Raw genomic sequence first — 12,497 nt, forward strand, 5'->3', positions numbered from 1 at the left:
TGGCCAAATTTATGAGAAAAGTCAGAGGCCTTACCACCCACTACAAGCAGCATTTCGTTATTCTAATTGATATACCAACTAGTCCCTCAGTATTTTTTGTTGTTAATCAGTTTATTATTTTTACTAATTGAGGTTCATTTGAAGGGAGAAGGAACAAACTTTTGTCTGGTGAAGAGTAGTTTGTATGCATTTTGTGTTAGAAGAGGTTTGCTCTATTAATTTATCCACTGCCTAGACTTAATGTTGGTTTAAAATATTACTGACTTCTTTAGGGTCTCTGATTTCTTCCCATTTTCTTTATAGTTATGGGTCCAATGATTTTCATGTCTACACCTTCCCTCTATTTCCTTATGTGTGACGATGTGGGCTCTGTGATATTATTAAACACTATAATTTTGTTTGTGTAGTAATTGGATTTGGTTTCTCTTATCAGTTCCTTATATAATGTCTTCTTGACCCTTGTAGGAATCATAGTTTGCTTGTGTTGGATTTGTCCAAGATTGGTCACAATAGTTTTTAGCTTTCTTTTCTTTCATTCATTTCCTTATCTGCTGTGACCCAGTTTTTATTCCACTTAACATTTGTATTCTTACATACTAATGGACGTGCAAGATCTGTGTAATTTGTTGCCTCTGTAGGTTTGATTGCTTTGTTTGTCACAACTGTTTAAACATTTTTTTCTGACATTGTTATCTCATCTGATAATCGTAATAATACCCCATGGTAATCAGCAATGTTTGTGTTTATGATCTGTACGTTTTGTCTGTATTATGGTTTATTGGTAATCACATTGTCTATTAATGTTTCACGTATCTTTACTATATCTTGTGGGACTATTTACTACTAGATTTATTTCCAAAAGTGTAATAGATTACAGAAACATATTAATTATTTATTAGCTTCCACATAGATTCTGAAGTACACTGAAACCATCTACATATTTCACATTAAGGCCAAGTCACACTGGATGTCAATGGAACAAAATGGAATGGATGTTGACAACTTTGTGTGATGTAATCTTTTACATGGGGGAAATTCAGATATGGACTTCTGATAAAAAGCCCTTGGTTCGTTGCCACACCACTTGGAACACTGCTGTAATTCTCTGTTTCCATGTCATGACAGGGGCCTTGCACTTCTTATGTTTTGATGTTCTGTAATGTTTTTAAGGATGTTTTACATGAGCGATTTTCTGGTCAAAGTCAACCCTTCAAAGTGCTTGCTTCTGTCATGCATGGGTGTAAATCACCAGACAACCATGACACAAGGGCTTATTCTAATCTCCTTTACCTATGATGTGGATGACCTATAGATTGTGCTGAGTTTGGAATTCTAATTTTCAAAGTGTGCTGAACACTGTGCATATGCTGATACATGGAATTATTGCAGTGTTGGAAGTTAACCTATTCAGGCTGAGCTCACTTCTATTACAGGCATGGATTTTGGGCTTTGATGCCTTCTTAATCTTTATTGTGTTGTTTGTTTTGTTTTCGTGACACTCTGAAAACTTACAAATGTCATGGTATATTTCCTGTTAGTGTTCCCCTACAAAAGAGGCGAAATATCCAAAAGCAAGAGGGTATTTACGTTTTACACAGAGAGAAACCTACACTATGAATAAATAAGAATATAAATAGATAAATGTGTTTTAATGAAAATTATTCCAGTCAAAAATTGAGAATTATTTGACAAAAAAAATTGACGTTACTCGGTAGTTAATAAGGGAACATGGTACAATCGATAGTCTATACCATAAGGTGCTTTTTACAGCGTTCTAGATATATTTTGATATGTTTTCAAGTACATATTTACTCAGTGAAAAGTATCTATATGTTCTGAAATGATTCAATGACACTTTTCTATTCTTTTAGTTCTCAAGATTTTAAAAAATTTACCACATGACTGTCTAGAAGAACTTGAATTCTGTATTGGGGATTAGTATCATCATTGTTCCTACATTTTGTTACTATTTTTCCCTTTTTCATAAAAAGGATAGCCCATCATAAACTAATTTTCACCGATCAGATGCCAAACTTCACAGCAGACAGCTCTGACAACACACACAATTTTACCACTGATGTGCAGACAAAAATGTTGATTCAAAACACACAAGTCTCCATACAGGAATGAAACACCAGGGGTTCTGCAGTAGACTTACTTGTCTCAAATAGTCAGAGTGTGTAAAATGGGGCTTAAACTAGGTGGAACTTCAACATGTCACTTCATTTAGCACAATCCTGAATGGTGGAAGTGAGGTAAGAAGATAGTATTTGCAATAAAAAGAATTGGAATATAATATCAAAATTGAGAAACTAAGAACAATGATCTATATATTACTGCATCTGTTTTTATGTAGATGGTCAAAGCAAAATTCATAATGTAGTTCTTGATAAAGTTCTTGTGGTAAGCTGCTGAGAAGAGAAACAGTAGAAAAGTGTCATCCACACATTTCAAATCATCCACATTTATTTACTAGAGAAAATAGGAGATACATCCAGAAAGTAAGTTTCTCTATATTTTTTAAAAAAATAGACAACATACTTACATGAAAAACTTTATTGGTAACTGGTGCAGAAATGTTTGAGCTATTTCTCGACAAAGTAACCAAAAGAACTGACGCACTTGTCATGTAATGGGATCAACTTTAGTATTTCTTTGTCATAAAAGTCTGCCATTTGTAAACACAACCAGTGTGTGAGTCATCTTCAGCCCTTCGTCACTATCAAAACACTTGCTGGAGCACAGAAATTTCCTGATGTGCAAGAAAAGATGAAAATTGCTGGGAACAAGATCTGGAGTGTATTTTGGATGATCAAACAGCTCCCAGCCCAATTTCTGCAAAACAGCTGCTGTGTACCAAGTTGTATGCTGACGAGCATTGTCATGGAACAGCACAGCACCTGCAGTAAGCATTCCACACCTTGTGTTCTGAATGGCAGGTCGCAGTTTCCGTATTGTTTTACAGAAATGGTCAACATTAACTGTTCCACCTGTGGGCAGGAGTCAACGAGCAGAATGTTCTTCCTGTTCAGAACATCATGTACAGCATTTTCTGCACCATCACAGTCTGTTTGAATTTCATCTTGACCAGAGATCCACTGTGACACCAATGTATCGACTGCTGCTTGATTTACAGGGTTAAGTGAGAAATCCATGTCTCATCGCTCGTGACGATCCTCTCGACGAACTAGTCGCTTCGTCATAATACCGCACGGGGCGGCAATTCCGAGGGCGGCAAATCTGCCACCCCCCACATTTTTTTTTAGGAAAAACTCAACATTCATGCCCAAGAAGGGATTCGAAACCAAACCTCGGAGGGAGCGGCTTTGGGAACTGTGGCATGGCGCCTCGACTACCTGCCGGCCGCCCCTGTTGAACATGGGGAAGGAGGGGGACTAATTTCTTCCTCGCCACTGTGGCAGGACCATCGTGTTTACGCCGGAGGAACAAGAGAGGGGGAAGCAGTCTGGCGTACACGCCAGTGTTCTTATGAGTGGAGTGCTGCCAGCCTGCTACGTGCTGTGCGTTTGCTCACAACTAATTTTGCAGAAGACGAAATATGCTACGAGTAATTACAAGGGACAAAGGCATTACTAATAAGCCTGGCATAATTTGGGTTTCGACGTATTTTTGAAAATTTTTGCTATCCGTTTCTGAGTGATAGTCGGACGTTTTGGTTTTTGAGCCATGAAACACCTGTCACCGCCTGCATGAACAATGATTAAACTCTAGCCGGCACTTTTGTTTGACAATACTACTCTCACACTATCACTTTGCCAACATTTATTTACTGTATAATACGTGTGAATCCATGTTTCATCTTAATAAACTACTGATCGATTTTAATCTGATGAAAACCCGAGAAAGTATGGTCTTTTAGCAACAATGCCCTCTCGTCTGCACAAAACAAAACGAAAATCCATAGACAGAACATTGCTTCTAAGGGTTTCCTTGCTAGCTTTGAATCTCATTTCTGTTTAACAAAAGTTGTGCAGATTTCGCAAAGTTCGTATTTCTTTCTATTGTTCGTAATACCATAGAAATTGCTGTCTGATAATACATTTATCCAGATCATCGGTCACATACTTATTGTGAGCTTCTTGCTTCTTCCTGGACGCTAATTTAACCGTAGCCTCGTTGTACCTCGTCATGTGACCTAGTTCCTGGCACTGCCGCGTCTCCACTTCTTCGCCATCCAGGCAATAGGTATTATTGCGTACTCTACAACGAAAATTACAGAATTCGTTTCGGTAGTTGGCCGAGGGAGTCAAGATTGGTCAGAAGCACTTTCATTGCGTTTCGTAAGAACGGAAGAATTGGTGCGTCCGAATTTCTTGCAACTTGGGATGTAATAGTCTTTTCATATAACGTGCAATTAGTATTGCGCATGCACGTTACTCATAAGTTAGAATTTTTCTCCTACAAGATTACAGAATAGGAATTTTTTTTAATTATCTGTCACTTCAAAAATTGGCAAGTCGGCAAATAAGCACGAGTCGTCCCAATAGCTAGAATGAAAATAAAACGAAGAAAAGTGAAGTGATACGGCGATGACTAATTTGTTACCCCTTATTCCATAGTCAGATACGACGGAAGTGACACATGGAAATTACGACAGATGTCGAGTGTCAGTTCTTTGAAATGAACAATCGCAGTGCAGTGAGTTAATATATTTCGACTAGCATTGCTACCCGTCGATGCCCGGGTGTGTATTTATTGCATTATCATATTACTCCATCTCCTCATTCTTCCTCTCTCCATTGTCTTCCGCCCCACTCTTTGACCGTTTCGTTTGCGTCTGTAGTGAAATTCGGCCTGAAATTCAATTTCACGAGGCTCAATTCTTATCACTTCATCTCCTGAACAGTGTATCCTACAGTAATATAATTTTCCGTTTACGTGCAGTGGAATATCAGGAAACTGTCTGCGAAGTGTGTTGCAAATGAAGTTAGTACACTGACATCAACAGTTAGTTTCACGTAATCGTTCTTCACAGGCTGGATCGAAACATTTCCGACGGTAGAAAAAGACTGTCTGGCAGTGAATATAGGAAAAGACGGACGCTAAAGGAAGATGACGATAAGAAGGCAAAGGATGCACTACAACGATATTTCAAGCCAAAGAGAGAACGACCTAGCAGCGGCGAGGGTGGAAAAAGAGATCAAGAAAGTACAGAAACTAGTGGAGCTACTGCAGCTACATCTTCGTCTTCTGGACATGACCAGAAAGTTGACGAACACAGTGCTGCGACCACCGCATACAGTAGCAATGCTGACGGTGGGCCATCCACAACATGTTCAACAGACCTCTTCTGGACTCAAGACGTGCTTTGTGACGAAAGCTCCGAGATTGAAACATCAGGCAGAACTGAAATTAGGCGACTCGATTCGGAAAATACCGGAGGAACGTCAGCCGAGGTACTCACCACCGGAGAAGGAATTGAAGGCGAGCCTAAACTGGAAGACACAATTTACTCAAATCCCGGAAGATGGCCGGAAATTATTACCGACTGCATTCAAACGACTTTGGTCATGGGAGGTCCTCCCGAGCGCATTAAGGAAGCTGAAGAATGTCCTAAAAACGCGGTCAACCGGCGTTTCGGCCCTGTGTACTACAGCTATTCTTTGAAGAATTTAGAAGAAGCAGATAGACATTGGTTGGTGTACTCAAAGAGCAAGGAAGCTGTGTTCTGATTTTGTTGCAAACTTTTTTCGTCATCTACAGTAAAAATTGCAAAGCACGGTATAAGAGACCGGCGGCACCTTGTTTAGTATCTCGAAAGTCACGGGAAGTCTACCGAGCATTTGAATTCACATAAAAAGTGGATCGTGTTTTCCGAGGGACTGAAAAAGTCATGAACTGTCGACGCCCATCATCAAAGGCTTCTGAATACTGAAAGCGAACATTGCAAAAATTTTCTTGAGCGCTTAATAGCAATAATTCATTTCCTGGCTCGGCAATGTCTGCCTTTGAGAGAAGTACAGATACACTCTTTCAGCCTGACAACGGAAACTTCTTGAAACTCGTTGAATTATTCGGAAAGTTCGACACTGTGCTGATGGAACACCTGCACAGAATAAAGCACGGTGAGAACAAGGGTCATCATTATCTTGGAAAAGAAACAGAATGAAATAATTCATCTTATTGGATCATCTATAACCAACAATATTCTATTAATGATGAAATCTGCAAAGTAATAAAGTATAATTCTGGACTGCACATCAGATATTTCAAAAGTTGAGCAGATGACAGTTGTGGTACGTTTCGTCCAGGAGACAAGACTCGAAGGGGTATACGATGTCCGAATTCGGGAGCATTTTCTGGGATTTCTTTCACTGCCCGATTCTTCAAGCTCCACTTTGACGCAGGTCGTATTCAAGTTCTTGGAAGATAGAAAAGTCCTATTGTGTAATATGAGAGGGCAAGGATACGACAACGGAGCAAACATGAAAGGAAAGAAGTCTGATCTCCAGAAAAGAATTTCAGATATGAACAAGAGAGCATTTTATGTACCATGTAGCAGTCACTCATTGAATCTTGTTGTAAACGATGCTGCTATGTCTTCTAAATATGCTGTTTCTATGTTTTCGACAGTGAAAAGCTTGTATGACTTCTTCTCGTCCTCTGTTCGACGTTAGGATGTCTTGAAGAAGTATCTGCCTAACCTTTCGCTGAAGCCACTGAGCGATACTGGGTGGGAAAGTCGCATCGATGCACTTACTCCCCTGAGGTTTCAAATTGGAGGCATTTATGATGCACTGGTTCAGCTATCAGAAGAATTAGATGCCATGACCGCTCACGAAGCAACGTCACTTGCGAATCAAATAAAAAATTACACCTTTCTCACTTCTCTGGTAATCTGGTACGATGTTCTGCTTCACATCAGTGTAGTCAGTAAGACCCTCCAGACCATTGACATAAATGTTTCTGAGGCCCTGTAAATACTTGAAAAAACGAAAGCATATTTTGAGACCTGCAGAACAGAAGAAAAGTTTCTGTCTTTCTTGATGGGTTCCAAAGAATTGGCTACAGAATTAGAGCTAGAAGATCTAACGTTACCACGAATAAGTGTTTCCCGGCGAAGAAGTAAGAAGCCAATACACTTTACCTAGGAAGGAAGGGATGAGACAATAGCTGACCCAACAAAATGTTACAAGATTGAATTCTACTATTATCTTTTAGATATAGTAACCACATCTTTGGATGAGAGATTCAATCAGCTGAAATCTCATTGTGATTATTTTGATTTTCTCTACGACATCGGCGAGCTGAAGAATGCAACTCCTGGCAGCCTGGACACAAAGTGTAGAAACCTCGCAGCGATTTTGCAAGATCATGAGTCAAGCGACATTGATGCACTGGAGTTGAGGGAAGAACTAAAAGTGCTTTCAACATTGTTGAAACCTGGAATAGGTCCAAAAGAGACTCTGAAGTTTATAGGAAGATATAATTTTCGCCCTAATGTTAACATTGCTCTGAGAATTCTCCTAACAATCCCAGTGACAGTTGCGAGCGGAGAGAGGAGTTTCTCAAAACTGAAATTGATAAAGACATACCTCCGATCAACGATGAGTCAAACTCATTTGAATGATCTTGCAACAATATCGATTGAACACGAGCTTGCAGAGGACTTAAATTACACAGATCGTGTGAAAGAGTTTGTACAAGCAAAAGCCAAGGAAGGTTCGACTTGTCTAGTATTTTTTTAAATTTTTATATTATGATCAGTGTCTTGGCTATTTACTGTGTTGTTTCTTATTTTGTTCAACATTAATTAGTTATTTTAAATATTATTCTTCAAACCAAATTATCGTTAAATTGTAAATATATTTTGTTTTCCGTTGAATATATTATCTGTTTACAACCATTGAAAATGTTTATTTACATTCATGCCACGCAGGATTAGCCGAGCGGTCTAGGGCGCTGCAGTCATGGACTGTGCGGCTGGTCCCGGCGGAGGTTCGAGTCCTCCCTCGGCCATGGGTGTGTATGTTTGTCCTTGGATAATTTAGGTTAAGTAGTGTGTAAGCTTAGGGACTGATGACCTTAGCAGTTAAGTCCCATAAGATTTCACACACATTTGAACATTTTTGTAAATTCAAAAGGCTTATTAAAATTAGCTAGATTTCTTCAATTAGGGTTGACTCCATTTTTGAGCTGATGCCCAGCGACTGTTTTGTACAAATCTGTAGAGAATGTCACCAATCAGTCGCAATTTTTGTTTTTATTTTCCAGGTCTACATAGATTTCGGGCACAGTGTGGCTATTCTCAATGCTTTGAGTTATGTTTACATCTCTACCGTCATGCTGAACGTAACTGTCAACATGACGGTTTAGATTTATGCTTTGAGACTGGCCACTCAGTGGCCGAAACCTAGGTGGATCTGAAAAGTAAAAACAAAAATTGCGATTGATTGCTGACATTTCCTACAGATTTGCTTAAATAAAATTCCACAAACGTTTTGGAAAAAAATGAGGGGGGGGGGGTGGCAATTTAGCAGCTCACACGAGGCAGAACTTGGGCTTGCGCCGGCCCTGAGCTCCATAATCGTGAAACGACGGTTCTCCGGGATGCACTGTTGCACCAGCTCAACCAGATGATCACTGATAGGGACAGTCGCCCACTGCACTCTTCATCATGGAAACTTTGACGACCTTTGGAAAAAAAAGTCTACACCAGCGATGCACCATCAGTTTGCTCCTGATGCTCTGCCCGTAGGCCTGACAGAGCTGACGATGAATTTCGGTGGGCGCTATATTTTGTGCATTATGGAACCTTATCACTGACTGAACCTCACAGGCGGCGGGAGAATGAATGAGAGACGCCGTTTCAGGGCATTGCTGTCGCAGTACTGCCAACAGGCGGGAAATGTCGGCCGGCATTTGATTGTCACTTCATAGACTTGTTGGGCATGCGCAATTTTCCCTGCTACATACGTCTACTTTAAAGCAAACGACATCGGGAAACTTACTTTCTGGATAGGTACAAAGACCTCAAATAATGTTTAGTAGACAACACATAGAACAATTTTTTATCCTTCCTAAGTATCAAATAACGTAAAAAAATGTTATTTTTCTCTGTCACTAAATGTGAAAAATGTTTCATCAATTAATGTTTTTTTGCACACAGTGTAGAGCTTTTTTTTGTTCAGGTATTGTAAAAGCTTAATCTTCGCACTAGGATTGCCATACATCGCGGATTTCGCGAAAAATCCACGATTTTATACTAGGATATGAATATCGGAACGAAGAGATAAAAGTCTACGAAAGTAGTGAGTGTTTAAAATATTTTTTAGCTAGCTTGGGTGTTACTGCTGACCACCATTGAAGTACTTCACCAAGCCTTGCATGTTTTAGAGGGAAAAAATGTAACTTTATGACTACTAAAGTAAAACAATTAACGTCAGATCTGACACAGTATCAGTAGTGAAAATTTCAAGAAGTAGACATGGTACTTTGTTCAACAGTTCCAGCTTACCTCATAAAATGGAGCAAGTCTTTATACTAACTTGAACATTTTGACAGGATACTGTTGAAGGCTGTATGTGATGGGGTAAATGTAGAATCTTCATTGAAGTGAATGCAAGAAAATGTAACCTGGAAAGTGAATGAGAGTTTGGTCTTTGACAAGATTGTAAAATTTTAACATTTTCTAGGAGAGGCAAGAATCATAATTTGGAGTTGTACCTCATAAAAATGGGTAATTTTTTTGAAGACTGTGTTTTTGATGAGCAATATTTGGAACTGCTTGCAATTGTGCAATCCATAGCTTAATGCTAGTGTGAATGCACAATGGACAGAACAAAGGACAGTTTGGCATTAACTTTAGTCAATGCAATGCTACAAATTCAGTATAACGAAAAATATAAGTTCCATTGGTTTGCACAGATTCACTTCGAATCAGAGAAAGTTCCTTTTTTCTGTTCAAAGCTCAGAGAAATGTTGTTGGTACAAATCTTAGTGCAATATAGATCCCAACTGCAGCAACACAGTTATGCATATGGTAATTTGCGTTTAATGTTGTATTAAAAAAGTTAGCTAATGCAAACTAAAATCAATTTTCTTCATTAACGACAACTCCTTTGCTCATAGCTTTAATGCTTGGACTATGTCCTTGATTTTTGTTCTTGAATTATGACAACCCCGCTTCACACCATTTCTTAGACACATACTGTCTCACAGGCTAACTAGTCCAATAAGTCATGCAGAAGGACATATATAAAGTTTTGTACTCAAAAGAAATGTTCTGGATGCTGAGTCAGTCAAGAGCATAACCCACAGAATGCGATGGTGCTAATTTCATAGGGGATATAGCAGAAAAGTTTGAATCTCTCAGAAATTCTATCTATCAGTAGTGTTTCTGTGAATGCACAACAGTAATTTAGTTGTAGTGGGATTGTCGTAAATATTAAAAAGACGTTCAGCACACTCTGCTCTAAAAAAATCAGAGGGTTTATGATAAACAAAATAGCAAGTAAATTCTTGGACCTACACATTGGCAACAGACGAAATTGGTCTTGCCCTATACTTGACCTGATAAATAACAGCTCAGCAAGTTCTGTCTTATGCATAATTCTGTCAACTATTGATAAATGGCGAGAGGGGACGGGGGTACTTCTATTTTTTGTTTTCATATGGTATCATTCTCGTGGAAATAGCTAAGGAATTTTTCCCAGTGAATGGAGCATTTTAAAAACCTGGTGGCATCCATTCGAGACATGTATGAAGAAACCTCATGTGGAATCTGTGTACACAAAGCTGGCTCTGTGTGTCTTCTTGTTTATGTACCCCTTCACTAATATATGTGGATCGGTGATAAAGTGAATGTCAGCTGCCAATATAAAGTTCTGAGGTTAAAATTTCAGCCAGTTATACTGTTGTTTATATCACTCGTTACTTCAATCATCTCTGACAATTGTTTATAAATGTGGCAAATGGCAATTTGCATCGTGGTTTGGAGTCCATATTAATCTGATCTTCCTCTTTCAACTATCTAGGTAAGTCAGCACAAATGTTAGAGGAAGCAGGAGTGCAAAAACATATCACCTCTAACAGGACCATTCTTACTTCAGTACTGCAATTCTTAAATTAACCATTGGGTCAAGGACAACTTTATTTGCCAACTCACAAAAACAGATTATGTCTATTCACAATATAGGCTCAAAATATTATGAGGAATATCTTTGGTTAGCAACTGATAAACATGAAGTGTACATCAAATTCATAAGCTAGAAAAGAGTGAATTACTTATATTCTGAACTCCAAAGGACTATAATTGACACTCCACTATGGACAATGGAGACTGCAGAGAGAGCATAGCATGACTTACGCAAAAATCTTAAAACATTGGTGACTGTCACCAACGTTGTACAGGTCTTGCAGGAGAAAGACCTTAGTATGGATACCCCAGATACGGAGACACCAAGGAAATGACATGCAGAAATGGAAAAAGGATGATATTAGATAAGCACATGGTGCCAGTGGCTACTCACAATTCAAGTGAAACCTCTTCTGATCCCATGACTATAGTAGGAGATAATAAGTTGACATGGAACTTGATATCCACAAAAGGATGATGAATAAAAGAACTGGGGAAAATGAACAACAGAGTTAACTGACACATACACTACTGAACGTAATCCTATAGTAGTGTTGGCTCAAGATGTCAGGTGTGGGATCAGCAACCTCCTCTGGTAGAAAGTACACATTAACGTAAAAGTAATAACAACGAGGACAGTAGAATGGATCTGGGGTCTTTCATTCTTTTCGTGGAAAACCTAGAAAAAAATATTGAAAATTTACATCTCATGGCTATTCGTAAACTGATGCACTCTTACAGCGCCCACATTTATATCAGTCGGGCATGCAAGAAGAGACTGAAAATTCATCCGAAGTCAGCAGCTGCAGCGAACAGTTAAATCGAGGTGTCTATATGCAAAGAAAAAAAACTGGATGTGTATATCCCCAATTTATTGCTATGTACATATGGGGTCATACCTGATATTGACACAACTTTATCAGAAAAAATATCTACGTGGACGTACAGAGCCAATACCTAGTTGTTAGTGTCCAGCTATACATATGAGCAGTTAGGACAAACACAGAACGTAATGTGCTACTACCGATATGCAAGAACGCATTTAGGACTCAAATATTACCGCTTAACTTAATAAATCTGTGTACGAGATGCTTATTATAACGATATGTTACTCCAGTAATACAGTATAGGAATTGCTTAAGCTATAACAACTGCGCCCCACAATCCTTACGCCAAACTGCACTGTGCAACAAAATTAAAGGATCACTTTTTCGAAACCCCGTAATTATCCCCCAATGCACCGCATAAGTTTGTAATTTGGTTCAAAGGTGACTACGACCTACCTCTGTAATGGTACAGAAGGCTGGTACCCACCGACGCCACCCTCGGTCTTGGCGACGCTACGAAGAGCAAGAAGTCGACACATGAGAAAGGGGTCCCAAGTCGGAAGTTCAGGTGA

The sequence above is a fragment of the Schistocerca piceifrons genome, chromosome 1, assembly GCF_021461385.2.
Source record: "Schistocerca piceifrons isolate TAMUIC-IGC-003096 chromosome 1, iqSchPice1.1, whole genome shotgun sequence".
NCBI classification, from domain to species: Eukaryota; Metazoa; Arthropoda; class Insecta; order Orthoptera; family Acrididae; genus Schistocerca; species Schistocerca piceifrons.